Here is a 20,458-nt window from a genome sequence, read left to right on the forward strand (position 1 = left end):
TGTCAATTTATTCCTCCCATCTTCACCTTTAAACAAAGGTTGCATTGGTGCTTCAGCTATAAAGGAGCTATGGTATAGCTGTAAAAGATTACATAATATAGACAAGGTTAAAATAGATTTTCTTTAATTTCTGGATATGGTTCCTTTTCTGAGTCTGAGGTAGTCTAACATTTAAGGAGTCTTTTTCCCTTAATTTTAGCTGTTTCTTATCAAGACTGGATCAACCCCATTTTGTGGTCATAATTAAATACGCTCATGTTTCACAAAACTGCACAATCTGTAATTTACATTATCTGTTAGTAGCATTCGGTGATTTAATAATCTGTGGCAGCACAAATCGTTCAGTCTACTCTCCATGATATCAGAAAACTGTTCTATAATATCCAAAGAACATGCTGGAACTACTTAGAATAGTGTGTTATAAACCCAAGTAACATTTATTTTCCATCCCAACACTTTCTTATGTCACACTTTTCGTTCTCTCTTTCAAACCAACCCACTAACGAAACATAAAAATCATATCTACCAGCTATTTATTCTTGATCTTTTATTTTCTCAAAGATTACAACTCCTGCTTCAATACTGAAGTGAAAGGTTTGGTAAGACACTATGAAATCATATTTGAATACGTTATCTCAAAGTACTTCTTAAAATACTAATTAATTTATTACACTGTGTTAAATATTTCTCTGCTGATTTACTGCCGTTGCCTTCAAATGAACAGCCTCTGGTGGTGAGAGGCTGGATGAACAGGTTGAGGAGATCGAGTGGTACAATGCTGTGGGAGGATCTCGAAGAACTGATTCTGTGACAATTGTGAATGCACATTTCTCGACCTCTGGTAACGGGTGGAGAATTATAGGACCTACCCCCCACTCCATTCTCGCGTTAATAGGCCAGGTATACACTAAGGTTAGGAAGCAGCTACTAGCGAGCAAAGTATGTGTGGGATGTAAATATTGGTTCCTTTTGGTACAGAAATGCCCACTAAGAATACATTCCGGTCTTAGACAGGGAAAAATATTATCTCTATTAATTAAAGACAGTAGCATTTATATGTAAGATCAGTAAAAACAATGTCAATGCTGCACTGCGACAGTGTCTACGGAAAGGTCGCAGAATCAATCTCACTTATAGACAGTAAAAATAACCACATATTACTAGGGACAGGATGTTAACACCAGTAAAATTCTAAATTTCAGTTCAAAAATGTACACTACAAAGATAAAGAACATCATTAGTGGAGCCATGTTCATAGCAGCAAAAATACAATTATATCTAGTATTGACAATACAGATTATGAATGTTAATAAATATGCTGTGTCTACCATCAGGTATGGTACTCTGCTATATACACACATCAAAAAAAGTTTTTCCTACCTCGGTTTCCAGAACTCCTGAAGATAGACCTTGAATGTGGATATTGTGTCACAGACACAGGCACTTTGACTGTTCAGAGACATCACTAAACCACCCCAAAGATGTTAACAACCATTCCTGAGCAGTGCCTATTAGATGGAATGGGTCCGATAGAAGATCAGTTCCAGTCATTCCACCAGAAAGGAGTTACACGGCTCATGTTGTCTGTAGTTCAACCATACCTAGACAGTGAATACCGGGGCTCGATCACGTCTGCATTGTTACTTTGTGGCAGGAAGGGCTCTCAACAAGGGAAGTGTCCAGGCATATTGGAATGAACCAAAGCGATGTTGTTCAGACATGGAGGAGATACAGAGAAACAGGAACTGACGATGACATGCCTCGCTCAGGCCGCCCAAGTTCTACTACTGCAGTGGATGAGCGATAACTATGGGTTATCACTCGGACGAACCCTGACATCAACGACACCATGTTGAATAATGATTTTCGTGTAGCCACAGGACGTCTTTTTACGACTCAAACTGTGCGCAATAGGCTGCATGATGCGGAATTTCACTCCCGACGTCCATGGCGATGTCCACCTTTGCAACCACGACCACAGATGGGCCCAACAACATGTTGAATGGACCGCTCAGGATTGGCATCACATTGTCTTCACTGATGAGTGTCGCACATGCCTTCAACCAGACAAACGTTGGACACGTGTTTAGAGGCAACACAGTCAGGCTGAACGCCTTAGATACACTGTCCAGCGAGTGCAGCAATGTGGAGGTTCCCTGCTGTTTTGTCGTGGTATTATGTGGGGCCCACATACGCCGCTGGTGGTCATGGAAGGCTCCATAATGGCTGTACGATACGTGAATGCCATCCTCCGGCCAATAGTGCAACCAATCGGCAGGATATTGGCTAGCCATTCGTCTTCATGGACGACAATTAGCGCCCCCATCGTGCACATCTTGTGAATGACTTCCTTCAGGATAATGACATCGCTTAACTAGAGTGGCCAGCATTTTCTCGAGACATGGACCCTATCGGACATGCCTGGGACAGATTTAAAAGGACTGTTTATGGACAACGAGACCCAGCAACCACTCTGGAGGATCCACGCAGAATCGCCATTGAACAGTAGGACAATCAGGAGTAACAGTGCCTTGATGAACTTGTGTATAGTACGCCACCACGAATACAAGCATGCATAACTGCAAGAGGATGTGCTACTGGGTATTAGAGGTACCGGTGTGTACAGAAATCATTATCACCACCTCCAAAGGTCTCGCTGTATGGTGGCACAACATCCAACATGTGGCTTTCACGTGCAATAAAAAGGGTGGAAATGATTTTATGTTGATCTCTATTCCAATTTTCTGTACAGGTTCCGGAACTCTCGGAACTGAGGTGATGCAAAACTTTTTTTGAACGGTGTATATACACTCCTGGAGATTGAAATAAGAACACCGTGAATTCATTGTCCCAGGAAGGGGAAACTTTATTGACACATTCCTGGGGTCAGATACATCACATGATCACACTGACAGAACCACAGGCACATAGACACAGGCAACAGAGCATGCACAATGTCGGCACTAGTACAGTGTATATCCACCTTTCGCAGCAATGCAGGCTGCTATTCTCCCATGGAGACGATCGTAGAGATGCTGGATGTAGTCCTGTGGAACGGCTTGCCATGCCATTTCCACCTGGCGCCTCAGTTGGACCAGCGTTCGTGCTGGACGTGCAGACCACGTGAGACGACGCTTCATCCAGTCCCAAACATGCTCAATGGGGGACAGATCCGGAGATCTTGCTGGCCAGGGTAGTTGACTTACACCTTCTAGAGCACGTTGGGTGGCACGGGATACATGCGGACGTGCATTGTCCTGTTGGAACAGCAAGTTCCCTTGCCGGTCTAGGAATGGTAGAACGATGGGTTCGATGACGGTTTGGATGTACCGTGCACTATTCAGTGTCCCCTCGACGATCACCAGTGGTGTACGGCCAGTGTAGGAGATCGCTCCCCACACCATGATGCCGGGTGTTGGCCCTGTGTGCCTCGGTCGTATGCAGTCCTGATTGTGGCGCTCACCTGCACGGCGCCAAACACGCATACGACCATCATTGGCACCAAGGCAGAAGCGACTCTCATCGCTGAAGACGACACGTCTCCATTCGTCCCTCCATTCACGCCTGTCGCGACACCACTGGAGGCGGGCTGCACGATGTTGGGGCGTGAGCGGAAGACGGCCTAACGGTGTGCGGGACCGTAGCCCAGCTTCATGGAGACGGTTGCGAATGGTCCTCGCCGATACCCCAGGAGCGACAGTGTCCCTAATTTGCTGGGAAGTGGCGGTGCGGTCCCCTCCGGCACTGCGTAGGATCCTACGGTCTTGGCGTGCATCCGTGCGTCGCTGCGGTCCGGTCCCAGGTCGACGGGCACGTGCACCTTCCGCCGACCACTGGCGACAACATCGATGTACTGTGGAGACCTCACGCCCCACGTGTTGAGCAATTCGGCGGTACGTCCACCCGGCCTCCCGCATGCCCACTATACGCCCTCGCTCAAAGTCCGTCAACTGCACATACGGTTCACGTCCACGCTGTCGCGGCATGCTACCAGTGTGAAAGACTGCGATGGAGCTCCGTATGCCACGGCAAACTGGCTGACACTGACGGCGGCGGTGCACAAATGCTGCGCAGCTAGCGCCATTCGACGGCCAACACCGCGGTTCCTGGTGTGTCCGCTGTGCCGTGCGTGTGATCATTGCTTGTACAGCCCTCTCGCAGTGTCCGGAGCAGGTATGGTGGGTCTGACACACCGGTGTCAATGTGTTCTTTTTTCCATTTCCAGGAGTGTATTTATACGTACAGTATAGCGCTGTGTTCACCATCTGCACACAGTAATATCCACTGAAGACGCAAACAAAAGCAGTATGCAGTAGGGTACCACACAGCTAAAATCAATCACCACTCACGTTTATAACGCAATTTCTTCTTAAAATGCACCTCGCAGGTCTGCATAACAGGTACTGCATTATGCTCCTTCCACACGATTTACAAGTATAGGTTGTTTCATATTTATATATTTGTTTCTACAGAAGTTAGGGGAGCGGTTACGCTGCTCTTCAGTTCTTCTGTATCATGAGATAAAGGGAAGATGACCACACTTTCCTTCACATATCCCCACAAGAAAAAATTTGGATAGGCTTATGCCTAGCGATCTTGGAGGTTAGAAAACACAGGGCTATTTCTCAGTGTCCCATGCTCTATCATGAGTGTGTTGAATATTGTTATTGTTTAAACTGTTTAATCAAAATCTTAATATCCTTCTCGTTTTGTCCTTTATTCAATGTTGCAGTTTTTCTATTAGGTAAATACTTAATTCTAGTTTTTCTATTGGGTAAATATTTAATTCTATGTACTGGGTGTCTCAGAGTGAGTGTGTGACATCTTATGGGACATAACAGCTAAGGACACCAGTCCCTACGCTTACACATTACCTAACCTAAACTATCCTAAGGACAAACACATACACCCATGCCCGAAGGAGGACTCGAACTTCCGCCGGGACCAGCCGCACAGTCCATGACTGCAGCGCCTTAGACGCTCAGCTAATCACGCGCAGCAGGTGTCTCAGAAGTGATGATGAATATTCAACGATGGGACAGGAATGATCATTCAAAACAAAAACGTCAAGTAAACATGGACTCTAAAACGAATACCTTAAGAGCTATCAGCAATTCTTGATCTTCAACACTCTGAAACAAATGTCTTCTACTGCAAGCTATTTGCTTTCCATATTTGAGGAAATGGTAATATGGACCACAACAACAAAAAATGTCCACTAAACATCTGCTTTAAATTGCATACTGTAAAAGTTATGACCACTTGTTAATTAGAAAATTTGTGTTTCAAGGTAGCGAAGATGAACAAGTCTTCATATCTCTTAAGGTATGCATTTTAAAGCACATGTTTACTGGACTTTTTTCTTATTTTGGTCCATACTAACGAATTGCTCATAGATTTTAAGATATGCGCCTTAGAGCCGATGTTTACTCGACTTTTTTTGTTTCGAATGATCATTCCTGTCATATCTCTCAATATTGACCATCACTTCTTTAACGCCCTATACAAACTCCAGAAATAGTTAAACAGCAGAATGGATCTACATTAACTATCTCCAGAAATTGTTTGCTTAATTCTAAACAACTTCTCTGCATATTTACATCAGAGGTACAGTTTTCATTACCTTCCTTACCTTCCTCATTCTTAGCGGATACATTAGTTTCTCTCCTTTTTTGTGTCAAAGAGTCAACATAACAGTATCTGATATCGGGAATATGTTCTATGAAGTTTTCATTTTCCTATGTTTAAACAAATATGGGAAATAACCTTTCTTTAATTAATTCAAATCAAACGTTTCGGGGATGCTATTAAATGGACTTTGTACGAAATTAAGCAGAGAATTAGTAGACAGTATGCTGCTTGATACTTTATTTTAGTATATAAGCTTATTTCGGCTTTATTGCCGTCATTAGGACATGTCCTGATGTCGTAGATGGACGTATGTGAAGTATGAATAAACCAATTGTTGGATGTAATGTATTTAAAGATGACATAGTCCATCTACAAAGTCACAACATGTACTGACGGAGGCAGTAAAGCCAAAATAAGCTTGTGTACTAGATTACAATATCGAACAGAATAATGTCTACTAATGCTCTGTATGATGTCTTACTGTGACATAAGATATGCTGCAGGTCCCACAATAAAGAAACTTCAACGGAATTGCTCCTACCTATAATTTTTTAGCCTAGTAGTTTTGTCTCCTGTAACAACAGTTTAACACCTGTGTCGCTGGTATATGGTTTTCTTGTATTTTCGACACAAGGGTTCAGATTGAATTAGGGATCATAAACAGTAGCATGATTATCTATATACATGGTGGTCCACTGATAGTGACTGGGCCAAATATCACATGAAGTAAAACATCAAACGAAAAAACTGCAAAGAACGAAACTTGTCTAGCTTGAAGGGGGAAACCAGATAACGCTATGGTTGGATCGCTAGATGGCACTGCCATAGGTCAAACGGATATCAACTGCGATTTTTAAAAATAGGAACCCCCATTTTTATTACATATTCGTGTAATACGTAAAGAAATATGAATGTTTTAGTTGGACCACTTTATTCGCTTTGTGATAGATGGCGCTGTTACAGTCACAAACAAATAAGTACGTGGTATCACGTAACATTCCGCACGTGTGAACGGTATTTACTTCGTGATACATTACCCGTGTAAAAATGGACCGTTTACCAATTGCGGAAAAGTCGATATCGTGTTGATGTATGGCTATTGTGACCAAAATGCCCAACAGGCGTGTGCTATGTATGCTGCTTGGTGTCCTGGACGACATCATCCAAGTGTCCAGACCGTTCGCCAGATAGTTACGTTATTTAAGGAAACAGGAAGTGTTCAGCGACATGTGAAACGTCAACCACGACCTGCAACAAATGATGATGCTCAAGTAGGTGTTTTAGATGCTTTCGCGGCTAATCCGTTCATCAGTAGCAGACAAATTGCGCGAGAATCGGGAATCTCAAAAACGTTGGTATTGAAAATGCTACATCAACATCGATTGCACCCGTACCATATTTCTATGCACCAGGAATTGCACGGCGACGACTTTGAACGTCGTGTACAGATCTGCCACTGGGCACAAAAGAAATTACGGGACGACAGATTTTTGGCACGCGTTCTATTTAGCGACGAAACGTCATTCACCAACAGCGGTAACGTAAACCGGCATAATATGCACTATTGGGCAACGGAAAATCCACGATGGCTGCGACAAGTGGAACATCAGCGACCTTAGCGGATTAATGTATGGTGCAGCATTATGGGAGGAAGGATAATTGGCCCAAATTTTATCGATGGCAATCTAAATGGTGCAATGTATAATGATTTCCTACGTAATGTTCTACTGATGTTACTACAAGATGTTTCACTGCATGACAGAATGGCGATGTACTTCCAACATGATGGATGTCTGGCACATAGCTCGCATGCGGTTGAAGTGGTATTGAATAGCATTTTTCATGATAGGTGGATTGGTTGTCGAAGCACCGTACCATGGCCCGCCATTCACCGGATTTGACGTCCCCGGATTTCTTTCTGTGGGAAAAGTTGAAGGATATATGCTATTGTGATCCATCGACAACACCTGACAACATGCGTCGGCACACTCTCAATGCATGTGCGAACATTACGGAAGGCGAACTGCTCGCTCTTGAGAGGAATGTCGTTACACATATTGCCAAATGCATTGAGGTTGACGGACATCATTTTTACCATTTATTGGATTAATGTCGTATTTACAAGTAATCACGCTGTAACAGCATGTGTTCTCAGAAATGATAAGTTCATAAAGGTACATGTATCACATTGGAACAACCGAAATAAAATGTTCAAACATACCTACATACTGTATTTTAACTTAAAAAACCTACCTGTTAATAAGTGTTCATCTAAAATTGTGAGCCATATGTATGTCACTATCACAGCGCCATCTATCACATAGCGATAAAACTTGTCCAGCTAAAACATTTGTACTTTTTTATGTACTACATGAATATGAAATAAAATATGGGGGTTGATTTCAGTTTGGCCTATGGCAGCGCCATCTAGCGGGCCAACCATAACGCCATCTGGTTTCCCCCTTCAAGCTAGACAAGTTTCTTTCTTTGTAGTTTTTTCGTTTGAAGCTTATTTCGTGAGATATTTGGCCCGGTCATGATCAATAGACTAACCTGTATATTTATTAGATATCATCCACTTACAAGAAAGGATTATTAGAACTAAATTTAAAATGGTGAGCTATAATAATATTTGTAATGTGTATTTTTATTTATTTTTATCCTCATAATCGAACCACATGTATTTCGCAATGTAAGTGCAGATAACTTTCATTTAAACAGTATCTTTACAGCTAGATTTGTTTAAGATAGATTTGAACAACACATAAGTGTTACAGAGATGATTCAGGAACTCAAATGGTAATCCCTGGAGGGAAGGCGACATTCTTTTCGAGAAACGCTGATGAGCAAATCTGGAGTGCTCATATTTGAAGCTGACTGGACACAATTCTACAGCTGCCAACATACATTGTGCATAAGGACCACGAAGATAAGATACAAGAAATAAGGGCTCATACAGAGGCATATAGGCAATCGCTTTTCCCTCACCCTATTTGAGAGTGGAACAAGAAAGGAAATGACTAGTTGTGGTACAGGGTAGCCTCTGCCACGCGCCATATGGGGGCTTATGGAGTATCTATGTAGCTGCAGATGATGATTCAAATTTTTTACCTGTAACTGTGTTATTGCAGTTGGAATGCTCGAAAACATAATAATTTTTTTATGCGCCACATCCAATTTTGCTACATTTTTGATGTCCTTTGACTTTAATTTATGTACCCTCCTCATCACAGTAATAGGACAATCCTAAGTTAGCTCTCATGCCCTCAGTTACATCAAAGTGGCTTTAGTTCTTGTACATATATAAGTTTATTGCTTTATCAGTGCCACGATAGATAACTATATGGAAATCCTAAGTGCATACTATATATATATATATATATATATATATATATATATATATATATATATATATATATGGACATATAATCTCTCTCCAACATGTTTAATATCTTCTAGAGTAAATCCTTCTTCGTAGTTGTCTCTTAATTGGTTACATAATTTGGTAGTTAACTCTTTTTTGTAATTTGTACTTATCTTACTTATCTCCTCTGCTACAATCTTGATTGCAGCCTCAATTTGTCCTCTACATAATATTATATTTTACTGATATATAACGCCCCTGTTATAACTCAAGGGAAGCATAGATTATCATTAATTTTCATTCACGTAGTACTTATTCTAGTCTTTTAATCGTCAGCTGATTTTATTAGTTTATAACCTGTACCACCTGTGAGCATTATTAACATTTTAATAGCAAATGTGGTATTTCCTATATTAATAGACTCATCAGATGTTATATATCTCTCTCATGTAATTTCACAGAAATTGAACAGTTTGTTTACTGTTCGCTGATGCTGTATGTCCCATAGAAACATGATAAACTATTTTTGGATTTATGACTGTTGCATTCAGCTTAGTTAGTTATCTTTTTATTTACTTGTACCATGGAACTAAGTGCTTGTGTTATATAATTTTTTTAAATTAATGATACTGAGTTTATAATATGATCATCATTAAACACAATTTTGTAGTCAGCAGACCATGCTTTAAATTTCTCAAACATTTTGATCTTATTTATTTAATTTCAAATAAATATTGTTTTGATAGTTCGTCTATTTCTACTTCCTCAAACAGTTTTGAAAAGTAATTCTTGTTAGGTACTCGATTTGTTCTTGATATAGCCTTATGAAATAATTCTTTATGGAATGGAAACGGTTGCAATGTAAGTGAATAAAATAATTCTGATTTCTTTAATTTGATATAGCCTCTAATAGCGAGATTTCGAGGTAAAGCTTTTACTCTCACTAATTTTGTATCACTGAGGTTCGCTGTATGTGATTATGGCTATTTCCAATAAACTGCATCAGTCTACTTTTATGTAATCTGGAGTAATCTTGAATGTTTAAGCTCTTAGCTAGAACTTTAAACTCAGTAATACATTTACAAAATTCATATGTAACTTTTTAAAATTTTTCTTATTACCTTCATAGTATTTTTTGGTATAATAACATACACATTCTTTAAATGCATTGTGATGTCCATCTTTTCGAAATGCATCAATTTACAATTCCTAAATACCTTTCTTTAGTGCTATACTGTGCACAAATTTTGGTGTTTTTCTTTTATTATACATAAAAATACCTAATTTCATATTACATATTCATCATCAAAATACAAGTCAGTTATATGTTCCCTCACACTACTGCTATACTCACAGTCATAACACTTAATAGGTTTTGTAAATTGAGAAAAAGAATCTTCATATATTCTTCATTAATGGGCAATATGTGATAAATAACTTCTTCTTACATCTATCACAAAATATATTTTCTTATTCATATAAGCTATATATATCTAATATTTGAATAATGTAATGTATTCAATATACATTCAATTTCATTTAACATGGTAGACATTCTAACACACATGCCTTTTTAACTGATTTATCTATCATACATTTATATACAATATTTCAAGCAGTCATAGCTTTGCAATCATCCTTTTCTATCATTTAGGCACATCTATCTGTTAATATAATTTCGAAATCATTATTGTGCTCCAGAAATGTTTTGCACCCCCATTTGGTATTTATGTTATCTACATTTGTAATATGACATGCATTACCTATTTTAGTGTCACGCAGTTTCTACAGTGGTATATTTTTATGGGGCTGAGTCCATGAATTCAAGGTAGCATAAGCATTGCTTATTCCTTTCATACCTGAAGTAAGAATGTAACTATATTTAAAAAGCAGTTCCAGATTGCCTATGCTGTTTGTGAGAACTCCAAGCAACAGGAAGACTGTCATAATATTCTTGTGCTTCTGTCCAACAGAAGTTTTTCAAAACCTGCAGATCCAGCTATTTGTCATGAGAGATGGGTGTTGGTCTGAAAATGTAAAGTAGCAGATTTTATAATTTGAAACAATGTCATAGTAAAAAAATTATCAAGGCTTGGAGACTATCTTGCAGTCTTAGTGGGATAGAAAACTCAGGTAAATCAGACTCTAGTCCAGTTGATCCCTGAGCTGAATGAGCCGATTTCAGAGCAGCAGTCTCCCATGCTCCATTATAGTTGTCCTGAATTTTACAAACCTTGGTTGAGTTATGTCTATGATGCATTCTTTAACTGGATGTATAGGAAAATGACACTTCTGCTTGTACAAGGCCTCGAGGAATGCTGTCCATTGGCGAAAAGTTTCAGATGCAGCATCACCAACATTAAATGGTGAAGGCTTTGACAGAGCTGATATCAACACCTCTGTCCAATCTTTGGGAACTTCTGTATGAACTTTCTTGTATACAAGTTCCATGTTTTTATCACATTCCAAATAAGAATATCGGCTTGTTGGAAATTTTACTTTTACAGTATCAAATCTCTTCTCTGCTGTAAATAAACTGTGCAAAAATCGAATAAATTTGTAGTTCTTATTTTGGCCAGAACATGAATCACAAAATATGTCCAGTTATTTCATGGCCATGCCAAGGTAACTGTAACAAACCGCCGTCTGCTTCATGTCTGCTGTGCAGCGAGCTACCTTAATTTAAGTATTAACTGTATTTTTCTTACTTGTCACTTCTCCTTCCATGTGTTTTTGCTTTTAGGAAGCTTTAATTGTCGAGTGCTATTAATATTGTTCCATAGATTTCGTGTTTGTTTTGAATACAGTCAGAGAGAGTCCCTTTAGTCAGCCATAGTGCCAGTAGTGTCAGTGTCGTCCTAACCGCCGTCTGCTTAACGTCTGCTGTGCAGCGAGCTACCTTAATTTAAGTATTAACTGTATTTTTCTTACTTGTCACTTCTTCTTCCGTGTGTTTTTGCTTTTAGGAAGCTTTAATTGTCGAGTGCTATTAATAGTGTTCCATAGATTTCGTGTTTGTTTTGAATACAGTCAGAGAGAGTCCCTTTAGTCAAACATAGTGCCAGTAGTGCTAGTGTTTGTATCAATACAGTCCAGAGACAGGTAGTGCTATTTTCACTGTTTTCTACAAGAAGTGTCTAGCAACCACAGTTTAGTCAACAATCAGCCGCCTTTAGTGAGTTAGCAGTCTAGTTAAAAGTTGACTGCTGTGTACGGACGCGAACAGCTGAACGTGTTGATGGCCGCGGTCAGCCGTCTTCAGGCTGCTGACTCGGAGTGTAGCGGCAGTGGGAGGCTGGTGCGTCGCAAGGTACACCACAGGTGTTACATGCTTCACCCACTGTCCCTGCTGTCGAGACATCTTCGCGGGTACCTAGGTTCAGAGGTCATCCTCAGTTCGTACAGGCGGTTGGCGGAATTGGTGAAGGGGGAAAGCCTCGCTCGCGGGGTGGAATCAGAGCTAACTATTTGTAGAATCGTTCCCAGAACCGATCGCGGTCCTCTGGTTTGGAGCCGTGTGGAAGGCTTAAACCAGAGGCTCAGACTATTCTGCGGAGATCTGGGGTGCAAATTTCTCGACCTCCGCTATTGGGTGGAGAAATGTAGGGTCCCCCTGAATAGGTCAGGCGTGCACTACACGCCGGAAGCGGCTACAAGGGTAGCGGAGTACGTGTGGCGTGCACATGGGGGTTTTTTAGGTTAGAGACTTCCCTCCCTAGGCCCGACAAGACGCCTCCTGAGACGCGGCAAGGTAGGTGTAGGCAAAATGCAACAGGGAATAACAATATTAATGTGCTAATAGTAAACTGCAGGAGCGTCTATAGAAAGGTCCCAGAACTGCTCTCATTAATAAACGGTCACAACGCCCTCTTGTTTCGTTCTTTTTACCCTTCGCAGAAAATGTCGAAGCACCAAGAGTGCCGTCCACATTGACAAGTGATTTGTAAACCAGCATTCGCCGGCGACGACGAAAACAACGTTTACGCATCATTGTTAGAAGCAGTGCCTCAGTGGCTATTCACTCAAACCAAGTGAATGCGCTAGACAGAACAATGTGCTATTTATAGCATCAGTCCTGGCGCACGCAGTGGATGTGGACTCTTATCAGCTTACGCAATCGCACCGGAAGTGAGTTTTCCAGCAACACACCATCAAGTAATACTAGTGGCGTGTTGCTCCAACGCAATTTGAATCGCGCGCCAAAAACAAGACAACCAATCACAGACTGTGCTCGACATCTATTGAGCAGCCCAGAGAGCATCACAGAGAAGCCCAGAGAGCATCCCAGAGTGCCCGAGAGAGCTAAAACACCAAGAAGAATCGCTTCTCGGCAATAATAATCTCGGAAACAGGAATAGTACGGTAGGCTAAGATTTCCCGAGTTTCAAAGGATTCCAAACCGGCTCTTCCTGCATTGTTGCAAGCAACGAAAGCTACAGTTAACCATCCGTTACCCAAACTGGAGGAAGAAGAGACTTTCATTAAGGAAAAATTTAACCTTGCACCACAAAATAAAGTAGGTCCATTAATAAGAACAAATTGAGTAGTTTTACCTACTCCTCTTGTTTCGTTCTTTTTACCCTTCGCAGAAGATGTCGAAGCACCAAGAGTGCCGTCCACATTGACAAGTGATTTGTAAACCAGCATTCGCCGGCGACGACGAAAACAACGTATTTTTTTAGTAACTCGACTTTTTTGTCTGCTTTAATGTTTATATTATGCTTCTATGTATGAAATAATTTTTCTTAGTTTTTCACAGTAGATTGATCAACAGGAACTACTGTTGTATCTCCTTCACAGTACATTTTATTATTTTGATGAGGCATTTGGAGTTAAAAAGTTTTCTAAAGTACAAAAAAATACTAAGCTATTGAAATTATCTGTTATGGGTATGGTCAATCCTTTCTTGAGCTGTGATGAATTACCACTTAGTTGATTTAATCTAGTCATTTATTAGTAATGAAATGAAGATAAATTGGAAGCCAGAAATAAGAATTACAGAGAAAAAGTAAAAAACAAGCACGGCAAGCTTTCAGCTAACTCAGTTCCATGTGCAAGAATTGGCCCAAGTGAGCGTTGTAATACAACATTCATGATTGATAACTGTGTCTCAGCACCTGGGTGGTAGAACTGGAAGGAAACAAACCATTTATACATTTACTCCAAAACCTCAGAGCAATCAAAGGGGCAAGAGCTTATAAAACAACATAAAAATTGAAGAATCAACAGCTGCCTCTTAACATCATTTATTAGTAACAACAATGACATTGTATCATTGGATGAATGTGAAGACAATTCATCTGTAGTATTTGATGACTTTGTATTGGAAATTCCAGATAGAATGAATGGAATGAATTATTTACACAAGAGATATGGAGTTCAGAGCCACCACACAATTAACTCAAAGCATATAATACATTTTATAGTTTTAAGCGAGTTACACAACTAAAAGGAGGTGTTGATTAAATCCATATGAGTTCATAGCAAACTATCCTGTCTATGTGATTAACATGACATGTAGAATAAATAAAGCAGTTACACAAAACTAACAATAATCCTATGTGCTCCTTTCAGTGATAACATATTAGCTGATATATTTGCCTATATAATTATGTATGGAAAGAAAAATCTCACATATCACACACAGCACAGAATACTAAGTCTGAATTTTTAACTCTGATGCATCCAGAGTAGGTGGTGTAACCTCATCATACTTAACTGGTACTACAAGATCTCTAAGCGGAGATCACATACATTCAATAAATATGTTTTTGTTTTTTAATTACACTAGAATGATCCATTACTAATTTTTTTTTTTTTGCCTGAAACTAGTTTTAGGCTTTGTGTCATCTACTTTTATTGAGTGGTCAATATGTAACAACTCAGACCTCTTTGCCATTAAATAAGTGCATGGTAAAGCTTTGCCTTTGTGAATTCGAAAGTAAAATTCTATGTACCGACTTGACAGAAAATCCTAGGAAGTTCTGGTCTTACGTTAAATCAGTAAGTGGCTCGAAACAGCATATCCAGACACTCCGGGGTGATGATGGCATTGAAACAGAGGATGACACGCGTAAAGCTGAAATACGAAACACCTTTTTCCAAAGTTGTTTCACAGAGGAAGACCGCACTGCAGTTCCTTCTATAAATCCTCGCACAAACGGAAAAATGGCTGACGTCGAAATAAGTGTCCAAGGAATAGAAAAGCAACTGGAATCACTCGACAGAGGAAAGTCCACTGGACCTGACAGGATACCAATTCGATTCTACACAGAGTACACGAAAGAACTTGCCCCCCTTCTAACAGCCGTGTACCGTAAGTCTCTAGAGGAACAGAAGGTTCCAAATGATTGGAAAAGAGCACAGGTAGTCCCAGTCTTCAAGAAGTGTCGTCGAGCAGATGCGCAAAACTATAGACCTATATCTCTGACGTCGATCTGTTGTAGAATTTTAGAACATGTTTTTTGCTCGCGTATCATGTCTTTTTTGGAAACCCAGAATCTACTCTGTAGAAATCAACATGGATTCCGGAAACAGCGATCGTGTGAGACCCAACTCGCTTTATTTGTTCATGAGACCCAGAAAATATTAGATACAGGCTCACAGGTAGATGCCATTTTCCTTGACTTCCGGAAGGCATTCGCACTGTCGCCTGATAAACAAAGTAGGAGGCTACAGAGTATCAGACCAGCTGTGTGGCTGGATTGAAGAGTTTTTAGCAAGCAGAACACAGTATGTTGTTATCAATGGAGAGACGTCTACAGACGTTAAGGTATCCTCTGGCGTGCCACAGGGGAGTGTTATGGGACCATTGCTTTTCACAATATATATAAATGACCTAGTAGATAGTGTCAGAAGTTCCATGCGGCTTTTTGCGGATGATGCTGTAGTATACAGAGAAGTTGCAGCATTAGAAAATTGTAGTGAAATGCAGGAAGATCTGCAGCAGATAGGCACTTGGTGCAGGGAGTGGCAACTGACCCTTCACATAGATAAATGTAATGTATTGCGAATACATAGAAAGAAGGATCCTTTATTGTGTGATTATATGACAGTGGAACAAACACCAGCAGCAGTTACTTCTGCAAAATGTCTGGGAGTATGCATACGGAACGATTGGAAGTGGGATGATCATATAAAATTAATTGTTGATAAAGCGGGTGCCAGGTTGAGATTAATTGGGGAGTCCTTAGAAAATGTAGTCCATCAACAAAGGAGGTGGCTTACAAAACACTCGTTCGACCTATACTTGAGTATTGCTCATCAGTATGGGATCCGTACCAGATCGGGTTGACGGAGGAGACAGAGAAGATCCAAAGAAGAGCGGTGCGTTTCGTCACAGGGTTATTTGGTAACCGTGATAGCGTTACGGAGATGTTTAGCAAACTCAAGTGGCAGACTCTGCAAGAGAGGAGCTCTGCATCGCGGTGTAGCTTGCTCGCCAGGTTTTTTCTAGGGTGCGTTTCTGGATGAGGTATCGAATATATTGCTTCCCCCTACTTATACCTCCCGAGGAGATCACGAATGTAAAATTAGAGAGATTAGAGCGCGTACGGAGGCTTTCAGACAGTCGTTCTTCCCGCAAACCATACGCGACTGGGACAGAAACGGGAGGTAATGACAGTGGCACGTAAAGTGCCCTCCGCCACACACCGTTGGGTGGCTTGCGGAGTATAAATGTAGATGTAGATTTAATACCTGTTCAATGCACTCAATAACTCTTCATTGCAATCCATTTCACTAGGCTTAAACATAAATATATGCATTCCTTCACTAGTCGTTTGATGGAAGTTCAGTACATAGTTATGAAAATATTTACATCTATAACTTTCGATGTCTTGTGGGCCTGGCTTATTAGGATAATGATAACAACACCGATTTCTATCATTATACCACTTTCCACAATTCTGACAACGTTCAGGTTGATTATATTCAGGTAGATATAATTACAATCGCTTTTTTAAACAGCATCATTTAACAGATAACATTTTATTTAGGTATTAATTAAATACTTTTAAAAAATCTTTTAATCACACTTACTGTTATCACACTCTTCATCATCAACTCTAAACGTGTTAGGTATATTTGATCTATTAAATCTGATTTAGTTTTTTATAATGCCTTTGAAAATGCATCATTGTCGTAATTCACATTGGAATAACATGCAATCTTCATATGCTCAGTCCATTATACCATCTACTGTAAATATGTATGGTACATTTGACTTACATAATCTCATTCAATATTTTCAAAAATTCAAAAATATTGCGATTTATGTAATTTGATTCTATATTTTCTTGTATTTAAAAATATTACGATTTATATATTCTGATTTAATAATTTTCATGCATTTTCAAAATATTACAATTTTTATAATCTGATTCAATTTTTCATTCTTTTCTCATATTTCCTAGTTAACCCAACACATCCATATACTACTCAGCAATTCAGCGGCAGTTTTCAACAAGTGATGTTGCCACAGTTATTGCCGAGTGCCACAGTGTATGTATATTAACAGTCTGAACATAGAAACTGTCACTGACAGCAGTCCAGACTAAGCAGTTATTAGATTAGTTAGTCATTGTTCACTAAGTTAGGTTAGACCAGTGTTCAGAACATCAGTACTACACTTTCTCATAAAACTAAAGCTAGGTATTTATTGTGTACATTGTTTTAATAAATGATGGATAATTGTTTCTCATGGTGTAACAAACTTTTTTCATTCAAATAGTGCCCTGAAAACAGACAGTTGCAATATGCAAGCAATTTACCACAATAGAGCAACAGATTTCAGTGGTAAGAATTTCACTTCCTGCTACTGTTATGTTGGTATTGTACTTATGTAGCATATTCAACTTAATTAGACAATCAAGATTGTGGAAAAAAAATTGCCACATTTACATAAACTGGTGATGAGTATTTAAGGGAAGAACCTCTGTCAATTCTACAGAGAATTTATGAAGGATTAACTCCAACACAAACTGGTTACACAGAATTATGAACTGCCAATTGCGCATGCATGCGAAAATATTTTGTGCGACACATAACTTTAGAGTGCAGCAATTAATATAATTATATTCTGGGCCGCTAACATCTTTCTGCTTAAGGAGGGCAAGTAAGGTATTAGTACTGTGTAAGTTCATAGGCTTCCATGATCAGTGTAAATTTGACAAAAAAAAAACATTTTCAGTGTCAGTCCTCGTCATTATGAAACACTAAAACGACTAAGGGTTTCACTTTCTCCACTGCCTTTACAAAATGGTTCAAATGGCTCTGAGCACTATGGGACTCAACTGCTGTGGTTATCAGTCCCCTAGAACTTAGAACTACTTAAACCTAACTAACCTAAGAACAGCACACACATCCATGCCCGAGGCAGGATTCGAACCTGCGACCGTAGCAGTCCCACGGTTCCGGACTGCGCGCCTAGAACCGCGAGACCACCGCGGCCGGCTACTGCCTTTACACCCATCCTTTCAGGACAACTAACTGAACAGTGCTCATGATGGTGTTTCCCTACATACTATCTTATTTTGGTTGTCAGCTAGCTACCAACAACGCGTTCTAGGATGCCATTCAAGAATACGAAGTAAAGATTGCACTTAGAACACATACCGAATACACTAAAAAACCATGCACAACACCTCTTCATATTTTAACCTTTAAACACTACTAACACAAGCTCTACTAACATGAACCATCTACTCACATGAGACATTTTACTTACATTATATCAATAATGCATTAGACTTTCAAAAACTTTGCATTGGCAGCCATTCACACAGTTTACATTTATATCGCCACCTGTATACTGCTTTGCATGTTAGTCCACATCAGTGATTACTGAATTCTGACATGAGCATGCCTACATCAAGTGCACACATACCACACACACGTACATACACAAATTTATTTGGACTGCAACAGAAGTACAAATTTTAGAACTGAAAATGACGTAATGAAACAAAACTGTCTCACATTTGTAAAACCAATTTCAAAACTAACCATGAGCAAAATCTTACATCTCACAGAAATGAGAAAGAAGCTGCTTAAGTTACTCCCACAAACAATATCAATCACCCCCTCCTCCCCCCCCCCACCCACCCTATACAGTTATTTTCTACAAACATCTTTTCCACGGCTCAATACAAACATTTGGTGATAATCTATAACATCGAGAAATAATTTCTCAATTTAAATATTAAACTCCTTTGGCTGACACCGTAAACATCACTAAATTGGACGAAACCTAAAAAAAAATTCGATAAAAATACAGCCTATTTAGAATTTAATGGTTCCCATGTGTGCCTTTTAAATTAACGAAAGCTATACCAAAGCGGATATTACTGTCCTGCATTACATAAAATGCCCAAAGCGCACTCAATACGGGTGACTCTTAATCTTTGCCTGAAGCAGTTAACCGACAGAATGCTACACAAAAAGAAAAACATTCATGCCCCATACAATATTTCTGGCTTCAGAACAGTAAAATATATTAAAAATCCCTCGGACTCTCTTACTTACACCCAAACTGATACTAACGCTTTCAGGTACTGTAAATAACAAATCTCGAGTTCCTGCTTCCTCGAGTGACATTCACCGAATCGTTGATTTTAATATAAATTACTTCCCACCACACTTGGTATTATCCAACAGAACAAGAAACAAACACAAAGGGCGGATCATTAGTTATGGAGCACAAGTTAACACAATATCTCCCAGCACAAACTCTTACAACACACACTGAACAGATAAAATGAGTTGCATTACCTTCCTTCGGAAGCTGCACAAAGTCTCCAGATGGTCCTGAAGGAGTTTCTTCCTCATCACCTGCGACAACATTTTTAATGATGTTAAATAAACGTAAACTAGATCTCAACACACTGCATTACTACTACCGATCTGTCTTCTAAGCGCACTTCTTATAGACACATTCCCAAACATTTATTTTTGCCTATATACGTCAGTCAGCACTACGGTTATTCAACTTACTCGAAACTTGTCCATCCTTAATGTGTTCGTACCATTCAATCCACGATTTCTCGAGAAAAGCACCAAACGGACTTTCCTCGGTAGCCATTTTCACAGCAGTAGTTGCTTACTGTGACGTCAGTGTTTGACGTTTGTACCTTTAATTTCCAAAAGCAATACAAAGACTGGCAAGCATGACATTATTTACTATCTTACATTTCACACTTATTAATAACAATCAGGAGATAGTGTCAAATGTGAACCTGATTATTTATTCATAGCTAAAAGGAACTTCCAAAGCGGAACAACAAATTTCATCTGTTCTCCAGTCACAGAGTACATGTGATGAAAATATCGTTGCCTTCTTGATACAAAGAAAGTACAGAAAGCATGGTCACAGATGCTCAGAAATTAGCAAATTATGCATGGGCGTATGACGTACCTCCATGAAATTATGGAAATATTTTTACAGTTTCGTCTGTGCCATTCAAT

The 20,458-nt window shown here is 39.7% G+C and overlaps 1 protein-coding gene across 1 annotated transcript in view; it reads right to left on the minus strand.

Annotated features, from left to right (window-relative positions):
- LOC126249005 (mucin-5AC-like) overlaps positions 1-20,017 on the minus strand; it is a 206,507-nt gene extending 186,490 nt beyond the window's left edge. Inside the window, exon 1 of the mRNA XM_049950592.1 lies at positions 19,988-20,017. The gene's annotated coding sequence lies outside the window, so the exon portion shown is untranslated. The remainder of the gene's footprint in view (positions 1-19,987) is intronic.
- Positions 20,018-20,458: the final 441 nt, after the last annotated feature.

The sequence above is a fragment of the Schistocerca nitens genome, chromosome 3, assembly GCF_023898315.1.
Source record: "Schistocerca nitens isolate TAMUIC-IGC-003100 chromosome 3, iqSchNite1.1, whole genome shotgun sequence".
Lineage (NCBI taxonomy): Eukaryota > Metazoa > Arthropoda > Insecta > Orthoptera > Acrididae > Schistocerca > Schistocerca nitens.